The sequence below is a fragment of the Poromitra crassiceps genome, assembly GCF_964638095.1.
Source record: "Poromitra crassiceps genome assembly, chromosome: 16".
Classification (NCBI taxonomy): domain Eukaryota; kingdom Metazoa; phylum Chordata; class Actinopteri; order Beryciformes; family Melamphaidae; genus Poromitra; species Poromitra crassiceps.
In genome coordinates, this window is record NC_139645.1 from 5,519,017 (window position 1) to 5,529,016 (window position 10,000).

The window sequence follows — 10,000 nt, forward strand, 5'->3', positions numbered from 1 at the left end:
ACTAGCGCCCCCTCTGGTCGGTCAGGGCGCCTCTTCAGGGGGGGGGGGGGAATGGGGGGATCGGCAAAGGAGGTGCAGCAACGGGACAGCAGGGGGAATTGGCCAAGTTACACTTGGGAGAAAATGGGAGAAAAACGCTGAAAAAAGAAGTGAATCTCCTCGGTTTGTGACTGTGTTTCACTGCGTCTCGCTTGGCCAAACAGGAAACACCACGATCATCAATGGCACACGTCACACACACCTCAGCTCCACGCTGCTGCTCCCACGCAGCCATGCTTTATCTAAGCTAAATAACAGATTGCTGATTCCACACAGATGAATGAACGAGCAGCCAGACGCCTCTCTGTGCACAGCTCTCATCTCCACCAGCAGAGATAACACAGGAAAGGGCGTGGGCCTCTGTGTGTCTGTGTGTGTGTGTGTGTGTGTGTGTGTGTGTGTGTGTGTGTGTGTGTGTGTGTGTGTGTGTGTGTGTGCGTGTGCGTGTGCCTGTGTGTGTTTTCCCCCTTATCATCAGATTAGTGTGCTTTTAATAGCTGATGGAAAGTTTCCCTTTCACTTCGTGCCAGAATAGAAGTGCTTTGTGATGCTGTGCAGGAAGATGGTGTGTCTCAATAAAAACACAGTGAAATACAAATACCCCCCAGATCCATATCAAGTTCTTCCTTCCTCCACAGCCTGGTTTAAAGCTAAACTACTCCTCCTATCACTGGCTGTGAAGAATATACTCAGAGTAGGCAGCAGTCCACTACCCTCTTCACAGCACCACACACATTCTCATTCAGCTATAATAGTCCTGTTGTTTACTTGCCTGCAGGAATAATCTGAGCTCAAACTATGCTATGATACTTCATCAATCACTTACATCTTTAAGTAAAGAAATAGTTAGAGCTGCAGGCTGACATTTGGGATATCCAGGCATGGGGAGTATTTACAGACATGAGAGAGATATATATATATAGAGAGAGAGAGAGAGAGAGAGAGAGAGAGAGAGATAGATAGATAGATAGATAGATAGATATAGATAGATAGATATGGTAGATATATATAGAGATGTATATATGAACTTGTACTTTATGTACTTTTCATATTCCTTTTTTTAAACTGTACTTCTACTCTTATCTCAAGTATATTTTGGAACTACTTATACCTTTGTTACAACTAGTGTGCTCTAAATGCAGAGGAGCAGCTCTACTGCAGATGCCAGGTTGCAGCAGCTGTCTTCTGTGTGACTAGCTTACCTGCTGCTGTACTTCATTCACAATCACTTTTCATCAGCATCCACACAGCCTAAAAAGTATTACAATCAAAAGTAACTTAGTAATTTCTTTCTTTTTTTACTTTTACTTGCGTAGGTTTCTCCAATGCTAATTTTCACTTCTACTTCAGTCATTCTTTATGGGAGTTATTGTACTTTTACTTGAGTATAGATTGTCTGTGCTCTACCCACCACTGTGGATATCTAGGCTTTTTCATGTTTCCTCTATTGTGGCCCTTTTCTGTAACAAAGCAAATGCAGGACATGAAACCTTCACAGGCATCAGGAATGTCCTGCTCACATGCAGGACATTCCTGATGCCTGTGAAGGTTTCATGTCCTGCATGTGAGCAGGACATGAAACCTTTACAGGCATCAGGAATGTCCTGCTCACATGCAGGACATTCCTGATGCCTGTGAAGGTTTCATGTCCTGCATGTGAGCAGGACATGAAACCTTCACAGGCATCAGGAATGTCCTGCTCAGATGCAGGACATTCCTGATGCCTGTGAAGGTTTCATGTCCTGCATGTGAACAGGACATGAAACCTTCACAGGCATCAGGAATGTCCTGCTCAAATGCAGGACATTCCTGATGCCTGTGAAGGTTTCATGTCCTGCATGTGAGCAGCACATGGAAACTAAGAGCAGTCAAGCTGACAGCATGAGAGCACCAGGCCATGATAAATGAGGACCAGTGAGTTGTAGCCCAATAAAAACTCATACAGAACATACATGTTTGTGGAGAAACTATTTCTGTCCTACACACACACACACACACACACACACACACACACACACACACACACACACACACACACACACACACACACACACACACACACACACACACACACACACACACACACGGGTCCTGGTCTGGGTGGTGCCCCAGTCACGCAGGGCCGTAATGAAAAGCTTCTGCCTCCTCTGGCCTCATTTATCCTCTTGCCAGCTCTAATAAAGGGTGAGATGTCACAGCAAAGCCACACTCCACAGAACACACACACACACATGCACGCACACGCACACACACACGCACGCACGCACGCACACACACACGCACGCACGCACGCACGCACACACACACACACACACACACACACACACGTGTGTAATGTAAGCATTACACACATGTAACTAAGCATGTAGACACACACTTGTGTTTCCATTCGGGGCCCCTAGACGTGTTCCAGTCCCTCCTCACAGGTTTGCATCGAGGCGGCAGCTCTGTACTTCCACGTTGACGCCAATGCAGAAGTAGTAAAAAGTGCAGTTCCTCGAATGGCCACTTGAGGCTGGCTGCAAAAGCAAGTCAAGCAAGTGGGGGGGGGGGGGGGATTTTTTATATAACTCACCTATTTAGAGCAAAAACAGAGGATGAAAAAGAGCCCAGTCGGTCGCGCACCATCTCGCGCGAGCTACGGCAGAACCAAGATGGTTCACACTGCGTCCATCTCTTCTGACCATATGGGTTTCATGAGTTTATTAAAGCCAGTGGAGCCGTATGGGACTGGAGAGGGGGATGGGACATGGCTATTGTCTGGAGAGTGGAAGGGTGAACAAAACATTATTGTAACGTCCGTGGTTAGACCGTGATGTTTTCCCAAACTGCCTGCCTGATGTTCTACAGCACCTCATCTGATGGAGAGAAGAAGCAGCTCGACTTGGTTGCGTCTGACTGACAGCCAGGAGTTGTGTGTGTAATTGGCCTTATGTGGGATCATTATGAGTGTGCGGCTGTGTGTGTGTGTCTGTGTGTGTGTGTGTGTGTGTGTGTGTGTGTGTGTGTGTGTGTGTGTGTGTGTGCACACGCACACCTGCTGCAGCCCTCATGCACCTCCACAGATGAGCACCAGCTGCATGACGAAGCCCTCCAGCGTTCTCCAGGCGAGACCTATAACAGTCTTTTAGCAAATCTAATCACACGCCGGCCCTCTCTGCACTGCAGCGCCCCCTAAGCACAAGTAGCACGTTGTTTATGAAAAGCCACTGGCTGTAAACTAGGGTTGTCAAAAGTATTGATAGTATCGAAAAGTATCAGTACTGAAAATTTGAATCGGATACAATACTCATTTGCAACAGGTATCGATAAGTATCAATACTAAACATTTGAAACGGATACAATACTCATTTGCAACAGTTTTGATACCATCAGTGCTTTCTTTTAATGAAAAATCACTGATTTGTCCCTCCCTATCATTGGTGGGTATCTGTTGCTTCAACAAGCTAAACGTGTTCTGACAGGCTGATGGCTAGAGCTGCAAGTAATCTGCTGTCTAAATTCAAAGTTTGATCAGGTCTAGATTATGGAGAATTGTGCGTCTGTCCGTCCATCTGTCTAAATTTATTTTTATGCTTCTTGATCATCATCATCATCCCCCCCCCTTCCCGCGGTATCGAAAATGGTATCGAGTATCGATATTTTTTCCTGGGTATCGGTATCCAAGTAGAAATGATAGTATCGTGACATCCGTACTGTAAAGCCACACTTGCACCTTGTTATGGCAGCAAACAGGCAAACCGTCGCAGGAAAAATTTAACATTTTGTCGTTCACATCGATTCATATCGCATCAAATTGTATCAGCGTCTGTTCAAAGTCATAACTGCTTGTCGGGGCAATCAGCTGACCGCTCGCATGTCAGTCTTGTTGTCAAGGGAGCGAATCAATGCCACAATCTGATTTCTTCACGATTCAGTACGAGGCCAATGCAATTAAGCCCGTGTGTCTAGAGGCACGGAAACCAATCAAAGCATTCTATCCTATTACAGTGACCTCTACCTTTCAACAATATTATAGCAGCGCTAATCAATCCCGCGGGGTGGCAGCGGGGGTTGGGCGGGGGGGCAGACATGTCAGAGAGATTTGGGAGATAAGGTGGACAGAATACAGATGGAAGACGGAGCGAGTGAAGTCAGAGGTCCCCTTTTCCATTAGCGACTCCCTTTACCAGACCTGAGGAGGAGGGGGATGATGAAGGGATGAAGGGAGAGAGAGGACTGGAGTGCTAACATGCTGCGGCTGTGTGTGTGAAGTGCAGGGAACACATCAGGAACAGGCCTCTAAGGGGATTCCCTATAGACCCTTTTCACTGGGGCCATTTTGTGTCGAAAAAGGCAGGGTAAACAAACACAGGTGCAAGCAAAACAGTTAATGAGGGTTTCCAACTTACACTCATGGAAGTTGGAAACCCTCATTAGTGTTTTCACGCACGCACGCACGCACACACGCTTCTTCTCTTTTTGCCCATCTGGTCCACTTAACTTTAATAAATTAACAATTTTGTGTCAAAATGAAAATAACCGCATTATTTCCATTTTACAATTACCATTCTGCTCTCAGCAGCCACTAAGGCAATCTCTTAATTCCTTTTCTCCTCTCTCTCTCTTTCACACTGTCCCTCCCGAGCAGGGCACCTCGTTAACTATGCACACTGTCAAACAATACTGTACGCAACAGCATTTCTTCCGGGAAGTAGATTGGATGCAGTATCTCCTACATTTTTATTTGATTTGGGTTTATTAGGATCTCTTTTTCAGCCAAGAGGGATGTTTTTCGAAGAGTCCAACACAATGACAATCAACAGTTTAATCAGAAACAAGAACGCATGCGTGTTCACACACAAGCGCACACACACACAATGTTGAAATGTAAGGATAATTGTAAGGTAAGGATAGCCATAATCATGCAGTCTTTCCCGCTATGACGCAGTAGTATACATTTTAATTTTCTTATATACTTATATACATGTGTAAGGTAAGGATAATTATTCTATTTTATTTTATTGTATTTTATTTTATTGACGTTTAGGGAGATACTGTGTGATACTGTGTTATGCTATGTGGTGCTATGTGGATATTTCATGCCTGAGTGCGAGCAACTGCAACTTGTCCCAATTTCCCCCCGGGGATCATTAAAGTCTTTCTGATTCTGATTCTGATTCTGAATTCAATTCTTAATTGTAAAAAACATTGTGTGAACATTAATAATGATAGTCTGCTGGTGTATCAGGTTTGACGTGGTGAAGCGGAAGGATTTGAGCATTCCAAGACTGTCTGGGATCTTTTTCTCTGCACAAATCAGTTGCGTACAGTATGACGCAGGACTTGGACAGAGAATATGAGTGTTAGTATTAGTGTCAGCGTTCAAACAGGAAACAGCAGCGGTTGGACGAGTGTGTGTGTGTGTGACAACTGATACTCATGAAAAACAACTTGCTCAGAAACCACCTCACATGTCTGGAATCCAATTTCACTCATCTACACGGAATATTTTAGTGATAAATAATGTAGCGTCTGCAGTCTACAGTACAGTACAGTACATGTAGTAGTTCCTTTACAGAATCATGAGAGTGACCCAAGGGTTAGACGAAGAATCTGTTCTGTTGTAATTTACAAGGGCTTTAAATTGAAAACATATGTAAAACACATGTATATAAGAAAAATGTAATGTATACTACTGTCATAGCGGGAACGGCTGCATGATTATGGCTAAAATGCTAATCTTTCCCTAATATATTGTTCACAACTGACTAATTATAATGATTAATCTCAATGAGAAACAGATTTTGAAGAACTCACTGCACAACGTTCCTATTACAGATGTGTGTGTGGTGGAGTGTACTGGCCTTCATGTCATTATTGAACTGGAGTTTGTGATCAGTCCTGAGGTGACTGAACAGATTGACGATCACTTTGAGATGTGGCGACAACTCTAAGGCAAAGTTTGCTCAGTACCGTAAATTCCGGACTATAAGACGCACCGGTCTATAAGCCGCGGGACCAAAATTGACTATTTTTTTCTTCTATAAGCCGCACCGGTCTATAAGCCGCGGGTGTTTTGATGTTTAATTACCATATGAAAGGGTTCGTGCACAGAGAGGAATGTCGGGAAAGAGATCGCTGTTTGGGGAAGCTCCCATTTATTAACATTTCAACAAAACAAAACAAAAGTCAGGTCACTAATCCCCAGACAAAATCACACAACAATAGGCTATATGTGCAGCAAACCTGTAACCAGAGAAGTCAAGTCACTAATCCTCGTCTTCCTCTTCTTCCTGCGTACTGAAACCACCAAAGTCCTCATCTTCAGTGTCGGAAACGAACAGGTTCAGGGTGGCTTCGTCAACCACTCTCCTCTCTCCTTCATTGTCACTCAAAACCAACGAACTCCTCTTCATCACTGTCGGCATCGAACAGCCTCTGAAGCCTCTGACGGCCCTCAGCGCCAGCTGTGGCGGCGTCATTCTCTTCATCCCGCAGCAGTCCAGCGTTTTGGAACCCGTTGGTGATTGTGGATGTTTTCACACTCCTATAATATTCCGTGATCTTCCTTTGTGTGAATTCGCCGAAGTTTGTGATTTTCTCCTGGTAGTCGGGAGGGAGTTGTTCAGTAGTTCTCCCCCGGACGGACAGTCCCTTTCGTCTCATGAATCGAAAGCACCAAGATGGCCCACCTCTGAAATGTTCAATTTTCATCTCGGTGGCGACTGTTTTGGCCTTCTGTCGGATCTGCACCGTGGAAACGCCTCGGCCGTCTGCTCTCTGGGTCAACACCCAGTCCTCAAGGGAATCTTCAAGTTCCGGCCATCTGCTTTTGTGGCCTCTGAAGGACTTTTTTGTCTTCTTACACTGAGACAGTTCCTCCTGCTGCACCGTCCAACGCCTCACCATTGACTCATCGATGCCCAGGTTACGCGCGGCTGCTCTGTTTCCCTCTTTTAGTGCGAGTTCGACTGCTTTCAGCTTGAAAGCTGCTTCGTGTGAATTTCTGCGTACCTTCCCCATGGTAAGTGAGAGAGAGACTGCTCGTCTTGTTGTGATTCCGGGCTGATGAACTTTGCTTACCGTAATTACCATATGTAAGGGTTCACGCACAGAGGGGATTGTTGGCTGTTTGAGGAAGCTCCCATTTACCGTATTACCGTAACATTTCAACAAAACAACATAACACAACACCTTTGTTTATTTCGACAGTGCACACAGTGTCCGCGGTGTGGTGAAAAGAGGGCAACAGAGGAAATTAAAACAGAAGTGGATTTATAGGTAGAAAGAGTGCTAAAAAAGAGAGATTTTATTTGTATTTGAAATTTTTTTTCTGAAAAAATCCATAGATAAGCCGCACCGTTATATAAGCCGCAGGGGCCAAAAAACGGGGAAAAAAAAACGCGGCTTATAGTCCGGAATTTACGGTAATCTTGTCTCAAGTATTCTGCTTTGGAAGCAAAATATTTCCAAATAACAGATGATGATTATATTTTTGGCAACTAAAACTACAATTTCAGTGGTGGAGGACCGATATGCCCCCTGGGTTTATCCATTCTTACCAAATGTTTGGAATGATGAATTGCCATTTAGATTTGGCTATTCTCTATTTGAAATGTAATTTATCGTCTATTTCCTTCTCTCCCGACAGCAACATGCAGCACAGCTCGACCGCTTCTGCCTGTGCAAGGTGGAGTCATGTGTGGAATGGCCGCCGATGTAAACACAGACAACAACACCATATGCTCAACAGAGGAGTACAATACTCACTGAGAACAGCAGAGGGATTTTTTTTTCTGCAATATGTTTATGCATGATTGTGCAGCTTAAATTAGGGGCACAAAAACCTGTTCGTTGGAGTGTGTGAGACATTCAAATTAGCACTCCTCAACCAAACCGACATCCCACCCCTGCAGTGTACAGTGTTACTTTCAAAATGTAATATACTACATATTACTACCGTAGTTATTTTCATTTGAAAGTAATAAGTTACTTTACAATATTACTGTCTGTGTAGAGTAACTTGTTACTTATTACACTACTTTTGCATTACTTTCACCAAAACAACAGCAGTAGCAGAATTACATCGCCGCCCTGGAACCATCCCGAAAAATAATTTCAACCACCTTGAAGTCAATCGAAGTAAACAATCCAAAATTCTAAATGTTATTTGTATATATTACGGTATACATTTTCCTTTGTTATTGTCATCTATAGTGGTTATTTGCATAAAAACACAGTTTGATTAGGAAATGATTCTATCTTTATTTAAATGTGTTTTAATAAAAAAAAATTAACTCAATTTGTAACTGTATATTACTGAAATCCTATAAGTAATAAGTTGTATTACTGAGTTACTGCTAAAAGTAATTGATTACATGTAATCTGTTACTTTTGTAATGAGCTACCCCCAACACAAGTTCCAGCAATATCATTCTAGCCCAACACATTTTGTTTCACCTTTTGCATTATTGAATATTTCAACAGCACAAAATTATCATATTTTGCAATGTTATGTCACTGTCATGCCTTCTACAGGTGCCTTTAACTGAGCGTATGCTACAATGTGTGTCTACTGTATGTGTATATAATTGGCATAGCAAGTAGTAAAATCCTACTGGGGGGGAAAATATGGGAAAACGAAGTGAAGATTTCTCTTCATCATAAATTCTTTCAGTCTGTCTATGAGTTTGCTATACACTGGAAGACAGCTTCGCAAGGTACATTTTGTCTCTGGATGTGATGATCGTGTTGATTGACAGACCGTTCGGTTCCAACTCCTCTCTCGTCGTCATATTATGTTTCAATAGCAAAGTCACATTTCTTGACAATCTGCATTCTGATTGTGAAATCTTGCTTAAGCTTCACCGCGCCAACGGTTTCGACAGTCGCGCCAAAGATCGTGCTCGACTGGCTTCGCTGTCAGTTTCAGCGGTTGTGTTGTTAGCGGTTTAAACTCTGTACTAGAGATCATGTCGCCGTCATTCAAACTATACACTCACTTTTAGACATGTGTTTTCTTCTCCTCTGTACTGACAGAGAAACCTTTTCAGTCTTGATCAGCATAGCAGATGTCTCGAGGGATATTTCTGTATATGCACTGCTATGTTCAAAGGACTCGGCATATAATGTTTATATTTGGGTGGCCCAAATTAGCAGCTGGTGAAGTAAATATTTGTGTTTGAGATGTATTTTTGGTGCTGTGACACACTGAACTGGCGTTCAAACCTGCCAATGTAGTTAAAATAAGAATGAGCACCGTCAACCACTGAAAGTATAAGCATGTTGTTGAACTACAATGAGGTAACCCATTCATAATTAACTGTATGCTGTACAATATATACAGCATCCTTCATAAAAGTAGCAATACTCAGATGGGAGTCCGCTAATACTTAGCTTTCAGGTTAGCTTCATTGGTTTATAATAGAAAGAGAAAGAGATTAGGCTTGCTAAATGAAGTGTTACAAATAATTTCCACAGCACATCCTGCTTTTATAGCATTTTGGAGATGAGCGCCAATGGCTTTTCCCACTAGTAGCAATCCAATTCTCAAGGTAAAGGCCTGTATAAGCATATTTCATGGAGTTGCAGCAGCATATTTAAAAGGTTCTGCCAATTATCACAGCCGTCACTAAGTGGCTGTCACACGCCTGTGCACCTTAAATACAGCAGTTGCTTCTTTTATTTGAGTACAGTTGACGTGATCAAAGCCCTACAGCCTTAGAAAGTCCTCTCCATCTCTAAAGACCAATCTCAAACAGAATCCCATGAAATGAGTCCGTTATTTCTGGGTTGTAAAACATTGGGGATATTAGTCTGAATATTTTTGGTTGTAAATAGTTGTAAATTGTTTAAGTTATTTAAATAGTTGAGTGAGAAAGGGGTAGGAATTTATAAGTTCTGCTTCTACCTACTCTTTTTCGAACAATGTTTCCTTGTTTCGTTTGTTTGCTTATCTGTTTTTTTTTTTTTCATTTTA

The 10,000-nt window shown here is 42.9% G+C and overlaps 1 protein-coding gene across 1 annotated transcript in view; it reads right to left on the bottom strand.

Moving 5' to 3' along the window:
• Positions 1–10,000, bottom strand: part of neo1a (neogenin 1a) — a 244,849-nt gene that overhangs the window by 76,929 nt on the left and 157,920 nt on the right. The gene's annotated exons all lie outside the window — the stretch shown is intronic.